We start from the raw sequence: 22,415 nt of genomic DNA on the forward strand, positions 1-22,415 counted from the left end.
AACCTTTGTTACAAAATATACCCTTTTGCCCTTCTCCCACCCAGAGCTATGCCTTATAAAAAAGAATAAAAAGGAAAGAGAAGAAAAAAGCAATTTAGTAAAACTAATCCATATATCAAGTTGAGTCTGATAGTATATACAGTGATCCACACCTGCCTCTTCAAAGAATGGAAAGAGGTACACTCCTATCTCATTTTAGTGATTATAATCAGTTCCATTTTTTGCTGTTCTCTCCATTCATATTATTATATTATTTCACTCGTTCTTTCTTCATGCTGCATCGGTTGGTGTATTTCTTCCCATGCTTCTCTGTGTACTCCATTTTCATTAATGTCTAGTTTTTTTGGTGATGGCATGGCTGAAAGGGACAGGAAGCACCAGTTACCCAATCATATGTCTTCCCTGTGGGCGGCTAGGGTCAGTGGTTGATGCTAGGGAACTAAGGAAAGGAAAAGAGGGAGTTGGGGGAGGAGTCACTGCTAAGGTTTGGGGGGGCTGGGAGAGTCATGTCTCTGACTGACTCTGTAGGGGCTCTGTGGGTGGGAGACTGGAGACTCCCTGCTGAGAAAATGACTTCTGAATCTAAATCTAAATCCAGCTCTGTCTGCTGGCTGGCCAGAGACCGGATAAATGCCACAGTCACCCCACCACCCCACCACACACACACACACACACACACACACACACTGACATACACACACATACACAGCTCATGGGTTTATTGCTGTTTACATAAAACAGGAGCTGGTGCTAGAGATTGTAGAGAAGGGGAGCAGGACTGGGCTTCAAAGGCAGCCCACCATCAAAACAGCAGGGATTGCTATTTCAGATTCAGGGGAGCCTGGTTTCTCCCCTACCCAGTGATTCTGTGACTCCCTCCCCTTAGCAAGAATTATAGAACTCCTCTATCTCAGGTAGTCTCAGGCATGTAGGTAAGAGAGATACACAGGTGTTCCAAGCAAGGCCATGGACGAAGATACATGGAAAAGGTTGAGGGTCACTACAGGATGGTAGAGTGGGGTATGTGTGCATGGGATAGACAGATTCAAAAAACTGAATAAGGAAGAAGCTAGTGAGTGTTTGGAGCAGTGGTGGGGAAACTTAGGGATTTGTTCTGTGAAGTTTGGATTCAACCAAAGGACCACACTTGAGCACCTAGAGGGTCATATGTGGCCTCAAGGATACAGGTTCCCCACTGCTGGTTTAAAGTATACAGTTATCCCTTCCACATCACAGGGGGTTAGGGGCACAGTGCCTCCAAGATCTGGAAAATCCGCATAAAATGTCTTGGCACTTCATACCAGAGAAGAAGTCTGAATTATTATGGCATTAAAAGATAAAATATGTTGACATTATACAATATTATACATATATTTATACATTTCTGAGTTTCTAAACTTTTTCTGTGTCATCTGCTGGCCTTTGGGTGTCATCTGCAATTTCTGTGAAACTCCCCCAAAATTTCCACTTCATTTCTTATGCCAACTTGTGATATATTGAAATCGAGACGAGGAAAGTCACAATGTGGAAGGAATAACTGTATATATCTAGAGATAAAGGAAGGGATTAGTAGGAGATATATTTATTCACCTGTACCCCTCCCCCTGCCAGGAGATCATAGATCTTGACTCAGAGCTAGAAAGAACAACAGAGATCTAGCCTTCACTTTGCAGATGAGGCTCATCTAAGAGTTGAGGTATTTTGCCAAGGTCACACAGCAAACCAGGACATCTTTTGGTCCCTAGATCACTGGAAATAAAGTTCTGACCCAGATAACAGACCAAGCTCCCTGGGCTCTTGGGTTCTGCAGCCTCTTATAAATGCCAAATATATCTTTTTGTTGCTCAGTTGTTTTCAGTCGTATCTGAGAAGGGACATAATTATCATTCATTCATAGGTTCCACAAATATTGACCTAATACCCACTCTATGCAGGGTACTGTATATTCAGAGATAAATAAGATATTATTCTTTAGTCTTGTAGAAAGGTTAGGATATTAAACACACAGATGGCAACAATACCATGGAGTATGTGATGAGTGGCACAAGTTACCTCTAGGTGGGGGCAATGAGCCAGAAAGAAAATGCCTCTCTTGGGATCAGCCCCTAAGATCAAACCTGGTCAAGTGAGCCCAGACTCTTACGAGCTCTTGGGTCACGAGTTACTGAAGCATGAACATCTCACTAAAGAAAGTTAGCGGAGAAGAGATTTATTCTGAGCAGGGGTCATCAAGGAGGGTTTTATGGAGTAGTTAATATTTGAACTGGATGTATGACCCGGATTTCCATAGGTTGTGGTTGAGAAGGACATTCCAGGAAATGAAGAATGGAGAAAAGTAGTATGAGTTCAAGGACTAGTGAGTTTTCCAGTGTAACCTCTGTCTACACTATGCTCTCTTGTCTATTGGAATTATCATTATTGGTGATTCAAGGAGAGTGAGTTTCTCAGCTTTCCCCTGATTCCCAGCAGTCTGCCTTCTGATGGTGGCCATTCTCCTCTCTCTCAGAGAGTGTTTCTTCAAAATGGAAAAGAAGCCTCATGAGAACACACAGGGAAGTGATTTGTGCATGGACCCACAGAGCTAGGCCTCTCTTTCTTCCTATAGCCCTTAGAAGAGATTTCCTGGATTCTGTGTTGTGAACTTTGTGACTCTGAGATTGAGGAAATGCCAAGAACTTCCAAAGCTGTCAGTTATCAAAAATCTCAGGCAACTTGAGGTAGGAAGACAAATCTCCTTGACTTCGATTCCCCTAACTTCCCTTGTTCATACTTTGTGGCCTAGAGTGTGAATCCTGATACATAAAAGGTTTTATCACCTTTCCAAGATTTTTTGGTGAGCACAATTTGGGAATGCCCCAGACATACCTTAAGAACTTGGAGGCTTAGTGGGAGAAGTTTTAGAAGATGATCGGAGGTAGAAAGCTCCATGTAGTAGTACCTAATGGTGTTCTCTATGATCATTTGACTATCTGGGAACACCATATTAAGTTCCTATGTCCTATGAATGTGTGTACATGGGGAGTGGATTGTTTTTCAACTGAAAGAGTTGATTCTATACTGGGGTGGTGGCTCTAGAGTAATCTATTTTTTATGCTTAATATTTTTTGCATGCTATTCTACATCCTCAATATCTGTAGGAGATAGAGTGCTGGACCTGGAGTCAGAAAGACTAATCTTCCTAGTTCAAATCTGACCTCAGACACTTATTAGCTGTATGACCCTGGGCAAGTCACTTAACCCTGTTTGCTTCAGTTTCCTCATCTATAAAATAAACTGGAGAAGAAAATGACAAACCACTCCAGTATCTTTGCCAAGAAAACTCCAAATGGAGTCACAAAGAATTGTACATGACTGAAATGACTGAGCCACAATTACCACATCATCTCCCAGCTTAGTTCTGAATCTAATCTATGTGCTCAATATGCTTCCAGTGCTCAGCACCATGTCTGGGATACAATAGGCCCTTAATAAATGCTTATTGGTTGTGTTTATTGATGATATGCTCTGCAGAGCCACCTGAGGGTGCTGGCTGCTGCCGTGGTAAGGCTGGCTAGGCCCTAGCAGGAAGGATAGTAAAACCTTTTTGGGGGGTAAGAGGGAGGGGATTAGCATTTATCAGGTGTCTATGTGCTAGGCACTGTGATAAATGCTTTACAAATATTATCACATTTGATTCTTATGATGATCCTGTGAGATGGGTGCTATTATTATCATTATTGTTTTACAGTTTGGGGAGGCTAGACTACAGAGAAACTCTGGCAAGACCAGGCAGCTCCTGGCAGATCATTGTCTTTGTCTTTCTGTGTTCATGAACCACTTTGGACTGCCACCATTACCATAGTGCTCTAAATGTCTCATGATATATATATATAACATGTCACACCCAGTCCATAAATCTGACACTAGTTTGTCATCTAGAATTGGATAGAGGTAAATAACAAGTCCACAGATAACACAGAGCCAAGAGTATCAGAACTGGGATCCAAATTTAATAAAATTCAGCTAAACACCTCCTCTGTGCAAGGCATTGTACTGGATGTGATGAAGGTTCTGGGCTTACAGATGGGGGCAGTGGCCAGCTACCACTTCTTCCCTCAATAACCGAGTGTGGTTTTTTAGCCCCCACTTCTATGTTTATCCCATTGCTTATCAATTAGCCAGCTAGACTTAATTAGTTTTAAGAAAGAGGTAAGAACAATTGGTACAAAACATTCCTTTAAACCTAGAGCACTCACTCCCACAAGTACATAGAGAATCCAGGGAAGGTAAGTTCAATCTTAGAATAAAGGAGGTAACTCCTAGGACAAGGTTGGGGAACCTTTGGCCTCAAGGTGACTTCTGACCCTCTAGGTCCTCGAGTACACCCTTTGGCTGAATCCAAACTTCACAGAACAAATCCCCTTAATAAAAAGATTTGTTCTGAGAAACTTGTATTCAGTTAAAAGGCTTCACCCAAGGACCTAGAAGGCCATGTGTGGCCTTGAGGCCATAGGTTCCCCACCCTTGCCCTAGGAAAACTTATGCTGGAAGTCCTTTTCCCTCCTTTATAGGGCCCTCAAGAAATTCACCTTAAGCACAGTACAGCTTTCTGTTGGGCTTCTTGTTGGGCAACTATCTTCCCTCCAATTGTCTAATTTGCCTTGGTTTCCAATGAAGAGACCGGCCTCAGATGTTCTGGAGAAACTTCTAGGACCCTGGTGGAAAGCAAAAATCCCCTGACTTTTCAAAGTTCACAAGGACGTCCTGTGGTCAAGAGGAAGCAACAGAATTTCTTCTCTACCTCCAAACAGTTCCATCTCGAGGACTTGGCTAGATCTGCTGCTACCACTGAGCTAATTTGCACTTGAATGTCTGGGTTAGAATCTCACTATTATTTTATACCAGAGGCACAGGATATGACCAAGTTACTTCAACCAATCTTCATTTTTTCCCCAGCCTTTTGACTTTGTTTTAATATTTCTTGTTGCCTCATGAAGTCATTGGTTTCTATTTGGTCTGTATGAAATTTCAGGGAATTTTTTTGCTTAAGTGAGGTTTTGTATCTTTTATGCCAAGCTATCAATTCCCTTTTCAATTCTTTCTTCCATAACTCTCACTTCTTTTCTATTTTTTCCCCTCACATTCATTACATTTATCAAATCATAATCAAACTTTTCTTTTAAAGCTCTTCATCTCTTCCAGGAATTCTAGTTGAATTTGTGCCCAAGCTATGTTTTTCTCTAAGGCATTTTTTTTTGTAGATGTTTTGGGGTCATTCTCTTCTTCTGGGTTTCTGTCCTGAGCATTCCTTCCTCCATAATAGCTCAGTGTGGTAGGGCTCTTTTATTGTCTGATCATTCTTCCAGTCTACTTACTCACTTTGGGTTTGATTTTGAGGCTGAACCTTACCACACTTCTGGAAGGTAATCTTGGGATAGATTTGTTGCTGCAAACTTTCAGTGCTCCCAAAGGGGTTCAAGTGAGGGCAAAGTCTGGTTGCTGCCTCCCTACAAGTTCCTGGCCTGGATTTGAGTCTATTCAAGTGTAGAATTCTGCTAGACTCTGTCCTTATCAGTCAGCTGGAAAGCTATGTTGGTCCAAAGTAGCAGAATTATAGGCACCCCTTTGGCTAAACCAAACTGCTTTGGTTATTTCTCTGTAGGCTGGACTAGTTTCTGGAAGTGACACTCTGTTTTTGAGTTCTGAGGCATACTGCTGCTCCTAGCTTCTGAATCTCCTTTTTTGTATACCACCAACAGTCTCCCTACCTGATAAAGGTAATGACACTGACCCTTGAGTCCCTTTCTCATTCCACTCTTAATCTGTGACCCAGAATTGGGTAATGGGCAACAAAGCTACCAGTGGGCACCTTCTCCCATTGCAATATCCTAGTATGGATCTGAGGCTGTCCCAGTATGGATCCAAGAACTACTTTTGTGCTAGTGCACAGCCTCTCTTTGGGTGCTGAAGTACTCCTGCCTTAACCCCATCCCCACTGTCTGCAGACCCTTTCTGTCTGTCCACCTATGCCAACCTGGTCTAGCTGAGGGACTCACTGTGACTTTTTCTGGATTTCTCCATCAGAATTTGATGTGGTGAATTTTATAGATCCTTTTGGGGGAGTTCAAAGCTTCCTTCTTTACTGCCATCTTCGTTCCACCCCCTTCCTTCATTATACTTCCTGTGTAACTCATTTCATCTGATCGTTTTCCCTCCTTCCAAATGGACTAAGGGACTTTTCATACCTGGTCCACTACTTTTGAATGGTTGGTTTATTAATTCAGTTGAGGTGTTCTCTTCAGATAAAGGTATCAGAGTATCATGCTATTTACTTTATGTGAGGTAGGGTAGTTAATTCAATTCACACACGCACACTTATCATATAGACATTGGATAAAATAATAATCACCATAGTCTCTACCTTCAAAAAGATTACAATTCTGTGGGGAAATATTACACAGAGAGAAAAATATAATACAAAGGAAAGTGTGATATGGACAAGGGAAAGATCTTGAAAAAGGAAAATTTGGGGAGGGAAGTAACACATTTGCCTGGGAGGATAAAAGAAGGATTCATGTAAAAAAATTCACCTAAGCTGACCCTTAAAGGAAGATAAGGATTATGAAAAATAAAGATGAGGAAGTGTTAAAATGCAATCCAGGCATGGAAGAAAGCCTACACAAATCCACAGAGGCAAGGTGTTGAATTTGGAAAATAGTAATCTATCTGGTTGGATAGAGAATGCAGGAAATGGAGTAATATGAAATAAGCCTTGAAAGGTAGGTAGGAACCAGATCATGTAAGACTTTAAATATAATGCTTACTAACTAGTAGGTCATGTAGGCAATAGGAATTAGAGGAGTGGTATGGCCAGACATTTGCCTTAGGGAGATTATTTTGGTAGTTGTATGGAGGGTGGAGTACAGATTAGAAATAGGGAGGGGTAACTAGGTGGTGAAGTCAATAGAGCACTGGCCCTGGAGTCAGGAAGACCTGAGTTCAAATCTGGACTCAGACATTTGATACTTAACTAGCTGTGTGACCTTGGGCAAGTCACTTAACCCCAATTGCCTTGCCTCCCCCCCTCCAAAAAAAAAGAAAGAAATAGGGAGAGACTAGGAAAACTAGTTTAGAGTCAATTGCAATAGTATAGGTGACAGGCAGTGAGGCTTGCAATAGGGTGGCCAACATGAGGTGAGACAATGTCAGGGAGGAAGAAGAAAGTGAATGAATGAAGGAAGCATTTATTAAGCACCTGCTATGTACAAAGCACTATGCTAAGTGCTGGGAATACAAATAGGAAACAAAGGCACTACCTGCTGTTGGAGGCAAGGCTTTAATGCCAGCTCTCTCTGAATTCAGATTCTCTGTTGGGATGGAAAGAGACACTTGTGAGTTACTGAACATTTACCAAAGGAAGTTTATTCTCTTTGCCCTAATACTGAAAGTACATGCAATAAGGGTACAGCCTTACCCTTAAATTCTTTGGATGCAACTCCCTCTAGTCTCCATCTGACCTCCATCAATAAGTCATCAGACCATGTGACTCCTATGATCCTGGTCACCCATCAGAGTTCCCAAGTGTTAGAGAAGCTGGGACGGACCAACCAGATTTCATGGAGGTAGGAAACTGAGTCAGGGGGGCTGAACTTAAAGAAATTTTCATGGGAAGAGGAAACTGGGGACAAAGGAAGTTGCATCAGAAAAATACTGGTCTGTAATTAGTAATGAAATTTGAAGATCCCTTTGTATTGCCAAACTAACAAATACTTAGTACTTAGTTTCAAATTAAGCCTCTTTAAAGAAAAAGAAGGTATGGACCCTTGTTGCTGACATAACATAAAGGGGCTGAACAGGGAGGAGCTAATACCATATATAAGGAAAAGCCCCAGCTGAAAGAGTCAGAATTTCTTGGGGTAAGCATCATGGAGGCAGAGTAGCTGCTATGGGGTGGGTGGGGGTGGGGAGGAGAGAAAGAGAGAGAGAGGAAGAGAGAGAGAGAGATTCTCTCAGCAAACACCTGGAGACTGGGCTGCTACTGCTGGACTGAAGACTAAACTAAGAATTGAGAAGAACTGAGAAGAGAAATGAGAATCGAAAACTGAGACAGAATTTCTTGGAGCAAGCTGCATGAGGCTGGATAAAGTGATTTTGATTTTGAGAACAGAGCTGGAGAAAGTAATTTTGATTTTGAAAACAGAACTTGTGGTGGAAGAGCTTCTTTTGAGAGCCAGCCAAACTCCTGCTGAAGACTTCTGAGGGCCAGCTGGAGCTGCCAGAGGAAGTATGACTGTGGTGTCAATGCTTTGTCTGTTTTGGGTCTATGTTGATTTCACAGGCAGAAAGTGAATTGAGATAATAGTGCCAACCATGTGTGTAAATATTGTTGTAATTCTGCTAAGTTTGATGTGTGTAGATATTGTTGTGGCTCTGTTAAATTTTCTCTTCCCAAGAACAGAAACTGTGAAGGACTTGAGGTGGACTAAATACTGTGAACTTCATTGTGGAACAGGAACTGAACAGAGAGTTGAACAAGGAACTGGGAGCTGTCTGCCTTTGAACCCTGGTGACAGTTTGGTGGATTCAGGTAGAAGCTGGGACCATGGAAGAGGAACCATGGAAGCTGGGAGCCTGCCTCAAGTCAAGATGAAAAGACCTCTCCGTGGGTACTGAGTAGTGACTGATGAAATTGTAACTTACTTGTGACCTGGGCATGGATGAACTTTGTACTTTTCACTACCCCTTAAGAGGATACTGAGTAGTGACTGATGAAATTGTAAGTTACTTCTGCCCCATGGGTGGAGGATTTTGGCCTTTTGTACTTTGTGATTGAATTGAGGACTTACTAAATGATTGAGTTACAGAATGAATGTACTTTGTTCAAAACTATGTGACCACTTTGGTGAAAACTATGTGGCTATTTTAGTGATAAGTTGTAAAATTGTGAATGCTGTACGTTGATTTTCTTTTTTTTTCTTTTTTTTTAAAGCAATTGGGGTTAAGTAACTTGCTCAAGATTACATGGCCAGTTATTATTTCTGGGTGTGGTGCTGAGTATCTGAGCCCAGATTTGATCCAGGTCATCCCAACACTGGAGCAGGTGCTCTTACTCGCTGAGCCACCTGGCCGCCCCTGTACGTTGATTTTCTTTGAATGTTTTGTCTTAGTTTGTTACTGAATAGAGGGTTTACTATACTGTGTAATCAGACTCTTGAAAGCTGTTCACAGCAGCAGTCTTCTGGAAAGCTGCTTATGCTTTGCTTTACATGGTCCTATCACACTTGCTCTCAAGGAACTTACATTTTAAGGTGAGAGATGGAAAGTTTTAGCCACAAGTCAGATGGAAAGGGAGGGCAGCTACATGGCACAGTGGATAGAGTACTGGACCAGAAGTCAGGAAGACTCATCTTTGTGAGACTCATCTGTCCCCAAACACTTACTATCTGTGTGATCCTAGGCAAGTCACTTAACCCTAAACCCTTAACACTCAGTTCCTCAACTGTAAAATAAGCTGGAGAAGGAAATAGAAAATCACTGCAACATCTTTACCAAGAAAATCCCAAATGGGGTCACAAATACACACAACTGAACAACAAGAGATGGAAAGGTGCCATGGTCCTTAGGGTACAGCAGCAAGGCTGTTGTCATGCTGTGTCTCTTCTTTAACATCATGTCCACTGATATAACCATACAGGTTTCTGATATTGAAGTATTTGATACTACTGAGGACTTTGGAGACAAAAACTTTCTTTTCTGTGTTTCTAATATACATGGTACTTGCAACTTCCAGGCTGCATCTCCACAGGGATTACTTCCAAGGATAATGGCTGAGGGAACTGGGCTGGAAGCATTGCTATTCCCAAGGTCTTTGGGTTAAGAATCCTGAGTTATCTTCATTGGGTTCTAAGGAAAGATAGTGTCCAAGAAGGTGGCAATAGTTTGAGTTACATGAAGCATGCTGCCTTATGTCACTTTCTCAGGGGTTCCAATGTTTTAAGCTAGGTTGGCCCACTTGTCCCATGAGTGGCATTTGGTTGGCAATTGGTCAAGATATCTGGCTCCTTCTCTAGAAGAGTTACTTCCCTGGATGATGATTATGAGGGCTGGGGTAGAAACAGGACCAGTGAATGGTTGGGGCAGAGGTGCAGGAGGGGGAAGGGCACTGCTACTTTTAGAGCTCTGTGTTCATCTAATTTACTATGTGCAAAGCACTATGCTAAGTACTGGGAATACAAAGAGTTGGAAAGCAGCTGTTGCTTATGATGATAAAGAAAGTGGGTCCCTTCTCTACAAAGAAGTGATAAATATGTTAAAAATGACTCCAAGGTTTCAACTCTGGGTTGAGTGAATGGGCATATAGTAGTGCCATCCACAGAAACAGGCAAATTTTGGCTAGACATAAGGAAAAACTTCCTAACAATGAAAGCTGTCCCAAAGTGGAATGCATATTCCTTGAAGCAACAGGGTATAAATGCTTGTTTAGTTATGTACTACTCTTTGTGACTCCATTTGGGGTTTTCTTGGCAAAGATACTGGAGTGGCTTGCCATTTCCTTCTCCAACTCATATTACAGATGAGGAAACTGAGGCAAACAGGGTTAAGTGATTTGCCCAGGGCCACATAATTAATAAGTGTCTGAGGCCAGAATTGAACTCAGGAAGATGAGACTTCCTGATTCCAGGCCCAGCACTCTATCCACTATTACACCTAGCTGCCTGGGATAAATATAGGGAGAGTAAAATTGTGAGTTCCTAGTGTATCACCCCTTCTGGAAACTATACCCCACAATGTACATTTGTAGTTTGGCTCCCCCAAAGAAACAATTGCAGGACCCAATTCAGAAATTGGGGGCTACTCTAAGCTCAAAGGTACTCACTCAATGGGTCAAAACTCCTAAAACCATAACTTACATATCCTGGCCAGTGGCTTTACCTTTAATAGTCAGGAGACACAATTAGCTCAAAGCAAAGGAATTTACTAAGAAGAAATAGTAACAACAGTAGTTACAAAACTCTCACTCTCACAAACACAGCATCAGTGGGAAGAATGGCCACAAGAGAACATACGTGGCTAAGGCAACTTACATCTTGGTAATCCAATGGCCTTTCTTTCCTCATGATGTTCTCAGCCTTTTGCCCCTGGGGGTACGTGAGGCTTGCTGATGGGTGGGTCTCTCAGCTGGTCTCCTTTGGCATGCTTCTTTCCACAGCTTAGCTCCCAACTTCCAGGGCTAGTTCTCCTTTGAATCCATGGTCGGCTCTCTTCTCTACTGCCAGAGGTCATATTTCTTGAAACTGCTTCCTACCTCATCTGTGCATCCCTTTTTTGCTTCCTGTTGGATGTAATATTTCCTACTGGAGTAAATCTGATGCAAATGCCAACCCATTTGAGGAGTTGAAGGAAAAGACAAATCCCCTTTCTTCCTGCTGCCCTCTGGTAGAAGAATAGGTCTCACTTTCTATAAAGTTTCTTCTTGTCTGAACTTCCTGCCCTTTTTGTATATATATCTAGATCACATGTCTTATATGTGCTTTTAAGGCCTACCTAAGTGTATGATCTTTATAAAAGGGCTCAGAAGTCTATACATCATTTTAACATATTAATACCTCATTACCTTTGTTATATTTCTCCTCAACTGTCTGTGATTACATCAGTAACAGTATGCAACCATTGCTGGGCCCAGGGGAGCTGCTGTTCTCTTCTTATCCTTCTCTCACTCAAGATCCTCTAGCTTTGGGCCTAGCTCATGCAGACTGGGTTCAGTTCTGAGGGATTTTAATCCCTAAAGAGAAAGGTCAGGTTCCTTTTCTTTGACCCTGGTTCTTTAAGCCCCTGCTCCAACCCACTAGGGAAAAATCACTTAAGGTTTATTTGTCTCGTGTCTCCCATTCACTCAACTGCTTGAGTTGGGGAAGAGACAACCCCTTACAAGAAGTCACAGAGTTGCATGATACCATACATTCCAGAATGTGAAAGGAAGAAAGGGACAGAGCATAGTCACTCCTTTTAAAGTCTGCCAAGTGAACAGCTCTTCCTGGTTCATTGTCCAAATTCTCTCTGATAGAGCCTCAAAGTCAAAGGAAGGGGAAAGAGATCAGCCAGGTCTTGTTGGGTCATTCCAAAGTACCAAGCATTCAGTATTGAGCCCATCTTTCCTTAGAAGTAGAACACAGGCTCAATGCTCCATTGGATATACTCTACTCAGAGTACCAGTACACCTGCTATTTACACTCATTAAGCTCTCTCCCTAGTTAAATATTATGGGGAAAGCCTAGGAAGCACTTTGATCAGGGAAGTCCCAGGAAATACAGAGATCATTCAGCTTCTAGTCAAGAAAGTCATAGTGGGAAGAGATTACTCAGTTCCCTGGTCGTGGAAGCACCAAGGAGGGTGTGGGAAAGAGAGAAGACTATCCAATCTCCTGATCAAGGAAACCTTAGAAGGCACAAAGACTTGTTCAGTTGTGTCTGACTCTTCGTGATTCTGTGGACCATAGCACACTGATACCATTTGCAGGGTTTTCTTGGCAAAGGTACTGGTTTGCCATTTCCTTCTCTGGTGGCTTGAGGCAAACAAAGGTTAAGTGACTTGCCCAGGGTCACATAGCTAGTAAGTGTATGAGGCCAATTCCTACTCGGTCTTCTTAATTCCAAGGCCAGAGATCTATTCACTGAACCATCTTGCTGTCTGAGAGAGAGACAGAGAGAGAGAGAGAGAGAATGTATTAGTATCCTAATCAAGAAAGCTCAAGTGGAACAGAAGACCACTCAATGCCCTAATCAGAGACAGACAACAACAAAGCTCTGTCTAGGGACACTACAAAGCCAGCCAGCATTCCGAGTTCAGACCCACCCATGAAAGAGAGGACAGGACCAAACACAGCTTAACTACCTCATCTAAGAGAATGGGAGGGGATAGAACTCAGGCTTGAGATCTGAGTAACAGGAGACAATGAACACTAAGAATAACTATTATGTGTAAAGAATCATCCAAAAGGAAAACTCAGAAGAAGAGAATAACTCTAAAGTAACTATAAATAGAGTCTCACAGAAGAAAATGGGTTGCTCTCGAGGACATATGGAAGAAATTAAATAAGATCTACAAAATGTAATTTTAAGTGAAATGAAAGCTATATAGGATATATTTAGAAGGACGATTAATAGCTTGGATTAGAAAGTGGTAAAATTTGCTCAAGAAATTGATTCCCTGAAAATTAGAATGGATGAAACAGAAATCAACAATTCCATGAGACATCAAGAAATATTGGAACAAGATTAAAAGATTTTTTTTTAAGAAAATACAAAGTTGGGGCAGCTAGATGGGGCAGGGGCAGCTAGAATTTGCAGTGAATAGAGCACCGGCCCTGGAGTCAGGAGGACCTGAGTTCAAATCTGGCCTCAGACAGATAGCACACACACACACACACACACACACACACAAAACCCAAGCTGTGTGACCTTGGGCAACTCAACCCCAGTTGGCCTACCTTCCCCCCTCCAAAAAAAGCACAAAAAAAGAAAAGAAAATACAAAATTTCTACATTCAAAAAACAACAAATCTGAGCCAGGAATGTTAGCACAAATCTATATTCCTGTTACCATGGGAGGGTGAGGTTGGTGGATCACTTGAGTTGAGGAGTTTTGAGCTGCAGTGGGCTAAAACCAGGGGCCATGAGGTTGCCTAAGTAGGGGGAAACTGTCCCAAGTTGGAAATGGAGCATTAAATTCAACAAGGAAACAGGTAAGGACAGGAAGAAGGGAGAAGAGGATTAAAGAGGAAGGATAGTCACAAAGGAAGGGAAGGATAGACAGGGAAGAAATAGTCACAAAACAAACTTCAACTTTGGAGGGTGAATCATGAAGGACAAATTAAAAGGGGAAAAAAGAAAAGGCAAGAACCAGTCTTCGGAGCCTGGGCAAGGGTAAGAGAAAAGGAGTACTGGGATGGAAGTTGATATTTATAATTATTTCACACACACACACAAGCATACGCACATACACATGCACATGCATGTGTGCATTGTGTGTGGTGTGTGTGTATGTGTGGTGTGTGTGTATCTCACTCCTCTTTCATTGATATCTCCCTTTTTTTTTTTTGCTTTTTGGAGGGGGAAGTTAGAAATTGGGGTTAAGTGATATGCCCAAGGTCTCATGGCTAGTTTTGTGTTAAGTGTCTGAGGCTGCATTTGAACTCAGGTCCTCCTGACTCCAGAGCTGGTGCTCTCTTCACTGGCTATATTATAAAGATGGGGACATGGAACCAAGACAAGAAAAAGTACAAGAGAATAGAATGGACAGAAATACATATTTAACCATCATTACTACAAATGTGAATGAGATAAATTCACCCATAAAATGGAAAATTTAGAAAGCATAACATAGTAATATGTTGTTTACAAGAAAGACACTTCAATTGTAAAGATTTACAGAGATAATTGAGATATGGAGAGAAATATTTGGATCAACAAAAGAGAGAAAGAACAGACCAATGAATTAGACATGCACTTAAAAAAGAGTAGAAGAGTAACAAATAAAAATCCCTAATAAATAAAAAATCTAAGGTTCTGAAAATTAATGAAGAAGTTAAACAATTGAAAGTAAAAACCTATTTAACTGTCTTAAAATAAACTAATAAAACAGACAAACCTCAAACTACTCTAATTTTAAAAGAGAGGAAAGCAAAAATACCTGTATCAAAAATTTTAAAACATTCACAAAAAATAAAGGAAATTAATAGAAAATATCTTGCCTAATTATTTACAAATAATACTGGTAATATAAATAAAATGGATTAATATTTACAAAGATATAAAATATTAAGATTAACAGAACAAGAGGTAGAGAAATTAAATAGCCTCATCCCAGAAAAAGAAATTAGACAAATCATAAATGAACTTCCAAAAGAAAAAATTCAGGTATAGGTGAATATATGTGTGAATTCTAATATTAAAAAAATAACTATTTTTGACATGACATAAATTGCCAAAATGGAAAAAGAAGAAATTCTGCCATATTCTTTCTAAAATACAAATATTATCTTGATAACAAAAGTAGGAAGAGAAGGAAAATTATAATCCAACTTCCTGAATGTGTACAAAAATATTAAATTAAATATTAACAGAGCTCATAGCAACATAATAAAAATATTCATTATTACCTGTTTGGATTTAGATTAGGAATGCATGTTTGGTTTAATATTAGGAAAACTATAAATTTGATAGACTGTGTTCATATAAAAATCAATAAGATTGCATATTATATCAATAGATGCTTAAAAATATTTTTTGACAAAATATAGCACCCACTTATGTTTTTTTAATAAAACACTAAAAATCATAGGAGTAAACAAATCTTTCTTTAATATTGTAAATTGTATATATCTAAAATCTAGAGCCAATATTATATAAGGAAATACTAGACACCTGTCCAAAAACGACCATCTTCACCACTATTATTTGTTGTAATTTGTTTGTTATAATGTTTTTTTTTCCTTGGGGGTGGGGGATTTGGGAGGGAAAGGAATACTAGTAAAAGTGATGCTAAAATAAGAAAAGAAAGAAAAGAGGGATGTACTTACAGCTTTTTAAAGCACAGAAGAGAATAGAAGGAGATTCAGAAGGCAAGAAAAACAAAACAATTTTGAAACTAATATGTTGACTTCATTGCACTCTTTTAAAGATGAAAGTTGTACATAATAGAGATTTGGGGTTTCTTGTACAATCCTGTTTTTCTCTTCTGTGTGTATAGAAATGCTCATGTTTGTTGATGAGTATCACATTCAGAATTACAAATTTTTCTTAAACAAATAGCTGTCACTTGAAACTACTGGCATTTTCTCTTGGTAGGTTGATACTTAAACAGAAAAATGAGCATTTTAGGGACTATTGAGTTGGCATTTCACATTCACTGTCTCTGTGCTGTCAAGGAAAATACTTATCTTCTGACAAGCCAGGCCAGGGTCAGGTTACATACCCCTGTGCCTTCCAACTACACTGTACTTGAAGAACTCTCCTCATACTGCCAGTCAGCTGAGGGACCCAGGAACCCCCAACCTCTCATGAGACTGTGCTAAAACTGGACAAATCCATGTCAGGATCACAGTTTGGTCACCTATGCTCAGGAGAAGAACACAAAATAGAAGAGGAAGCCTGGGGCCTAAGGCCCGAGTTCAGGCTTGCCTAGGTAAGACATGTGAGTGTTTGTGTGCCTTGTATTGGATTGCAGCACCATGAAGTTTGGCTGGGGAAAGGTACCTCCTTATTCACCTCTTAAAGTTAGTCCCAGAGTTACAAAGGAAGAGGCGGGAGAAGTCAATAATGCCTTTTAAAATCTACTGAGTGGATACTCTAACACAACTAAAGTAACCTTAGAAATCAACATAAAACTCCCTCATTTTGCAAGTGTGGAAACCGCAGGATGGAGGTTAGCTAATTTGGCCTAGTCACAGTCAAGTAAATAACAGAATTGAGATTCAAACTGAGGCTCTCTGGCTCTAAAGCCAGAACTCCTTCCATTACACCACATCGACTAATTCCATGATCGGACATCTTTAAGCAAAGTTTGACAGCTCCCTTGCTGGGGATATTATATATGGGAGCCATGATTTGAGTAGGGTTTGAGCTAGATGACCTCTGAGGTTCCTTCACATCCTATGTCTATTGTATCATAAAGTTGGAAAGATAGTATGGGCTCAGGTGGATTGCCAAGGATTAAGTTGATGCTTCTCTTTCCTTTAAGCTGGAGCTAGAAATCCCACATTCTACAGGAAACCTTTCCCCAATCCCCCTTAATACTAATGCCTTTCCTGTTGATTATCTTCATTTTGTCCTGTATACATTTTGTTTATGCAAAGGTGCTGGCATATTGTCTCCTTCATTAGACTTCAAGCTCCTTGAGAGCAGGGATTACTCTCTGCCTTTCTTTGTACCCCTAGCACATAGCACATTGCCTAGAATGTTGTAAGTAAATGCATGTTAGAGACAGCTAAGGGAAGCAGTGCTGGATAGAGCCAGATTGGTCTAGAATCATGAAGACTTGAGTTCAAATGTAATCCATTTGCTAGCTATGCAACCCAGACCAAGTCACTTAGCTTCAGTCTGCCTCAGTTTCCTCAACTGTAAAATTAAGATTATAATAGCGCTTACCTATTTGTTGTGAGAATCAAATGAGATAACATTTGTAAGTGTTTTGCATGGTGCATAGTACATGGTAGGTACTTAGCAAATGTTTGTTCTCTTCCTCTCCTAACTTGTTGATAACTTGATTTTATTTGGGGAGCCCTTAAAGGCTATTGGGAAGATGAATAACTTGGTCAAGACAGTGCTTTAGGAATATTCATTGGATAATGGGTGGGAGAATCTGGAGTCCCACATTAACTTTGTCTCTCCAGGGCAGGAGGCAGAACCTACTTTCCCCTTCTTAGGAGCTGTTTCCACTGTATCCAGTAGTGAATACACGGTATTGGGTCCCAGATCTTTTGTGCTCCCAATACTTTTTCAGATCCCCAAAGTCTTTAAATGAAATGACTACTCTTCTGAGTGAACTGTAGGCTGCTTGTTGCCATGGTCGGTTTCATTTTTATATTTGTGTCTCATGTATTACAATTGAATTGGATGATTTCAGCCTGGGATATCACTTCCCAGCAGTTCCCTGTTTGAGAACAAGGGGCCTCAGTGGAATTGGAATAGAGAGGGGCAGACAAACCCTATCAAAGATATCCTAACTTCTCATGAGGCTCATCATAGATACTCCCACAAATAGACCCATGTAGCTATTCTTTCTCCCTAGCAGATTAAATAAGCATTGGACTAAACTCCTGTCCCACAGAAGTTGTCTTGTGGGATCTGTACCATGCGCGACCTGCCTCTTGTCTCTTGTGCCTTTATATGGAGCCCCTGAATGGACACAGATATGTAGGAAACCTTTATGTTCATTGGAGAAGGGGAAGGGAATAAGCATTTATAGAGCACCTACTTACTATATGCCAGGAACTGTTCTAAGAGATTTTACAAATATTACCCATTTGATCCTCACAACAACCCTGTGAGGTAGGTGTCATTATTATCCCCTTTTTACAGTTGAAGAAACTAAGACAAACAAAGGTTAAGTGACTTGTCCAGAGTCATACTACCAGTAAGTGTCTGAGGCTGGATTTGAACTCAGGTCTTCCTGCCCAATCCACTGCACCTCTGGCTGCCCTTACTTGGTTGGTCCATATAAGCCCTTTCCACAAAGCCATATGTCTTGTGGTTTCACCTGAACTCTCTGTTGAACCCAAACCCTGAATATCCTGAAAGTATATATGACCTTCATCTCTGTTCCACCTTCCTCTTTCCTAGGATCCACTCCCAGTCACTGTGAACATTATAGTACAGGGCTTGGGATGGATTAAAGTGGAAATTTGGAAGGGAATGGGGAAAGTCCATGTTCTGCATAATTTAAGGTGTTGGAGAATACCAGAATCTCAGAGAGGATCAGAAGATACTCTAAATTTGAATGATGCTACTTTCCCCAGGAGTTAAGTGTGCAGAGATCATAGAAACCCACAGATCCCATAAGCATGCCTCTGAATGGACTAGAAGGCCTCTGCCAGCAAAATCTTTGTCCCTGAGGTTCCCCAACACTACTTTCTATCACCTTTTTCAAGAATCTGGACAGCTCCCCATAGTATTGGATATGGGGTATTGTGGGATATTGTCCATTCTCCCAAGATGCTCTAGGGTCTGAATTGGCCCTTGGTGGGTTTGGGGGAGACAGGAGATGGGGAGGGGGAATCTGGGAGTGAGAGCCAGGCCCATCTGAGGTCGGGGGAGTGAATGCAGCATTGTTGGCCAGGGCCAGAGTCACAGATAATTACCTCAATTAGTGACAATGGGAGAGTAATAAATACAGGCTTAGTGTCTCCTACCCCACCAGGGCTCCGAAGATTAATCCAGCCTGACGGGCCAGCCCTGAAAGGCATGATGGACAATTCATTAAACTCCCCAAATGCCCCACAACCTGGGCGTGAAGGCTGAGTTAGCCCCCCGGGGCCTGTGCCTTTGTCCTGATTGTGTGTCTCCGCCACAGCAGAGTCGGGCAGTCCCCAGAGATGGGGAGGTGAGTGGGGGTCCCCCAGCCTGGCCAGGCGGCGGGAGGATTAGGCCAAAGTCCGGCCCTGGTTGCCCTGGCACGATGGGCTGACTGGGTTGGAATGTCCTTTGGGGGGGAGATGGACGAGCGGAGGGGCGGGGCAACAAGGTGGGGTAAGGGAGGGGGCACACAAAAACAGGAGGCAGGAGGAGTTAATTAGACGCCAATGGGGAGGGTGAAGGACCACAATAAAACCCAAAGGGACTGCCTGGGTCGCCCCCTCACTTCCGAGGATTAATGTGGGGGAGGGCTAGGAAGGAGAGGGCACAGGTCCTGGGAGGAAGCAGGGGACTCCCAGAGTGGAATTGCATTCCCCTGCTCTTTTGCTCAGCATGGCACCTTGTGGAACAGGAGGCTAAAAGTCTCCCTGGGCCCTCTTGTAGAGAGATCACGAGGGTCAGCCAGTCCATGATATTGCCTCACCTGAAAGCCGCCCCCTCTGCTGCCCATATCTGGAACCCCAGAGAGGTGGAGAGTTGCATGGAGCGTTTTCCCCTTTTGCCTGAGACCAGAGGAGGTCTAGGAAAGAATTAGCACTGCCCCACCCCTGAGTCTTCCACTCAGTCAGTGGTGAAACCAGGAATTCCCAGTATAGTCCTATGTCCATTTTGAGCAGGCTAATGGGTTAAATCTAAGAAGTATTTGGAAGTACTAGACATATCCTTGTGCTCACATTCATATGTGAATGGGTGCTCAAGGGCATATGTACTTGTATGTATATATATAATACATATGCCTGTTTCTACTCATATTTCCAATGTCTCAAATTCATGCACATGTTTTTATATTTATACATGAACGTATCTGTGCATGTATTTCTGAGTGTACATGTGTGTCTGGACTGAGGGAAGTGATACCTGACTATAACTGCCAACTGGACTTCATATGAAGATTGACCTTCCCCCAGGCCTGTATCTTTAAGAGATTTCACCAGGCCTGGTTAGGACAGCCTCTTTGACCTCCAAGACTTCTGAAAGATGGGAAACTTAGCAGCAGACTAGGCAAAATCTCTCAGTATTTGCAGCAAAGTGTCCAGGAGGCCCGGCTGTTCCTACTCTCAATGGAAAAGGGCAAAAAAAAAAAATATGCCGCTTATTGCATAGATTCTTGGAAAAGGGCCCCATTGCCTCCAGGGGAGTCCCAACCTGGTTCCTCAACCCTGGCTCCCTTCTTAGGCCTGGGGGTGTAGGGTAACCCTCTCTCCCTTCCTAGGAACCACCCCCACACCTGGCCTTTCCTCAGGGAATGACAAGGGAGCTATTTGAAGGCAGCTCCCCTGGCATATTTATAACCTGCCTCTCACCGGATGCTGCTTTTAGCCCAGACATGTGTATGTGTGTGTGTGTGTGTGAGTGTGTGTGTGAATGTGCTTGTGTGTGTGTGTGTGTGTTTGTGTGTGTGTGGGGGCTCTGTCTCAAGTTGGACGCCCTGTCTGGGTGTGGAAAGACTGAGTAAGGGTGAGTGGTGGGCAGTTCTGCATGGATATTCCTGCTCACACCACAGCCAAACAGCTTATTTTCTCCTCTCTTTGTTATTTTTCTCCCTCTGGGCTGGTGAGCAGGATTTAGCTGGTGCTGAGGGGGGTGGGAGGTGGGGAGCTGAACCCCAGGATATTTGCAGCCCCAATGACAGGGTTTTTCCAGGGTGCAAATGCTGAGGCGTGTGCTACTACAAGCATGCTGGGCCCCTCGGACAACTTCATGCATGCCAGCCCCTCCACCCAGCTCTCAGGTCTCTCCTTCCTGCCTGTTCTCCCTTCCATCCTGGAGTTTTTCAGTAGCGACACCCTTCCCCCACCCTTGATTCACTAATGCCAGCCCATTTCTATCTCAGGGTTCTGACACCGACTGAAACTAGGGTACTCATGATAGTCCCCCAGATTCCATCCCCCACTTGGGTAAAGCTTCCTTTTCCCTTTCCCCTGCCCCACAGTATCCCATTTTATCTTCCTAAGTGGCAGCCTTCTGCTGCCTGTCTGTTCTTATTCTGCTCACCTGCTCCCTGATTTCCTGAAAAGTATTCATATGAGCAACTTGAAATGAAAAGATCTGACCTTAACATTGGTAGGGTGCTTTACAGATGTCTTTCACCTAACCGGCTCGTTTTAGCCCCAAAACAACCCAAGGAGGTAGTCACTGGGTAGATAACAGTAGCTCTGTTTTACAGATCAAAAAAGCTAGAGTCCCACGTCTTCCAACTCCCAGGCCATTCTTTTGTATTGCTTCTTCCATGTCTGCGGACTCCTTTATCCCCGTTCCTCTCCTTTCCCTAAGGTGTAGTTGTGAGGGAGATAACAAAGGAGGATATGAATGTTCCCTAGGTTGAGAGAGGAATAATATATCATTCTTCCCCAGGGCGTTCTTCTCTATGCTGGACACTGTCCCCACATGTCCTTGCATTCCCCATTCCTCAGTACCTCCTCCTCTCCAGAGTTAATCCATTCTTTTTCTCTTTGGGCTGGGATGGTGCATGGGCTAGAGCATAAGGAAAAGCCTAGATGCTTAGCTTGAAGGTTTTTGCCCTTCAAGACTTTGGAAGAACCAAAGGAAATTTGGTAAATGATAAATAGTTAGGGTTATGATTAGGGCTCAGGGTTCCAGGGAAGGTGCTGGTTAGGTCTAGGATTAGGATAACAGGCACTTGTTGAATGTAGAATGAATATTATGGTTAGTGTTAGAGTCAAAGTTCTGGTTTCATCCAGTATTGGGTTGGGATCAAAGTTAAGGTGTTCAGTATTTGTGGCATAAGTTTGATTAAGATTACATTTGGGTTAAGAATTGTATTTGGATTAGTTTTATGATTTGATCCCTTGTCCCTCTCCTTCCTAAATCTCTTTTATTTTTAAATCCTTGATAGTAGTAACCCTTCAGTTTTGATCTGTTAGACACAGGACACCATCATCAGTTTCCTGGGACTTCTGTAATCCATAGTGGGTGTTCTCTTTGGAGTTAGGAGCCTAACTAATAAAGGTTGCCTGTCTGCTGTGGGACTCCTTTACCATATATATATAATTCTGAAGCTAGAACTAGGACAAATCGGTCCTGGGGCCTCATTTCTGTCATTATCATAATCAAACCTGAGAGTTGTACTGCAGTTTTTACTTCCAAGAACTTTTACATCTATGATCTCATAAATAACCATGTGAGATAACTAGGGCAGGTAGAATGAATTTCCACTTTGTCAATGAAGAAACTTCAGTATGACGTAAGTGGAGAGGAAGAAGTGGAGCAGAAAGGGGAATCATGATTTAGTGGAAAGGACACTAGAGGTGAGCCAAGAGACTGGAGTTTGAATATAGTCTCTGAT

The sequence above is a fragment of the Petaurus breviceps genome, unplaced genomic scaffold (assembly GCF_028583685.1).
Source record: "Petaurus breviceps papuanus isolate PSGF00001 unplaced genomic scaffold, PetGlider_PUasm1.0 191, whole genome shotgun sequence".
Classification (NCBI taxonomy): Eukaryota; Metazoa; Chordata; class Mammalia; order Diprotodontia; family Petauridae; genus Petaurus; species Petaurus breviceps.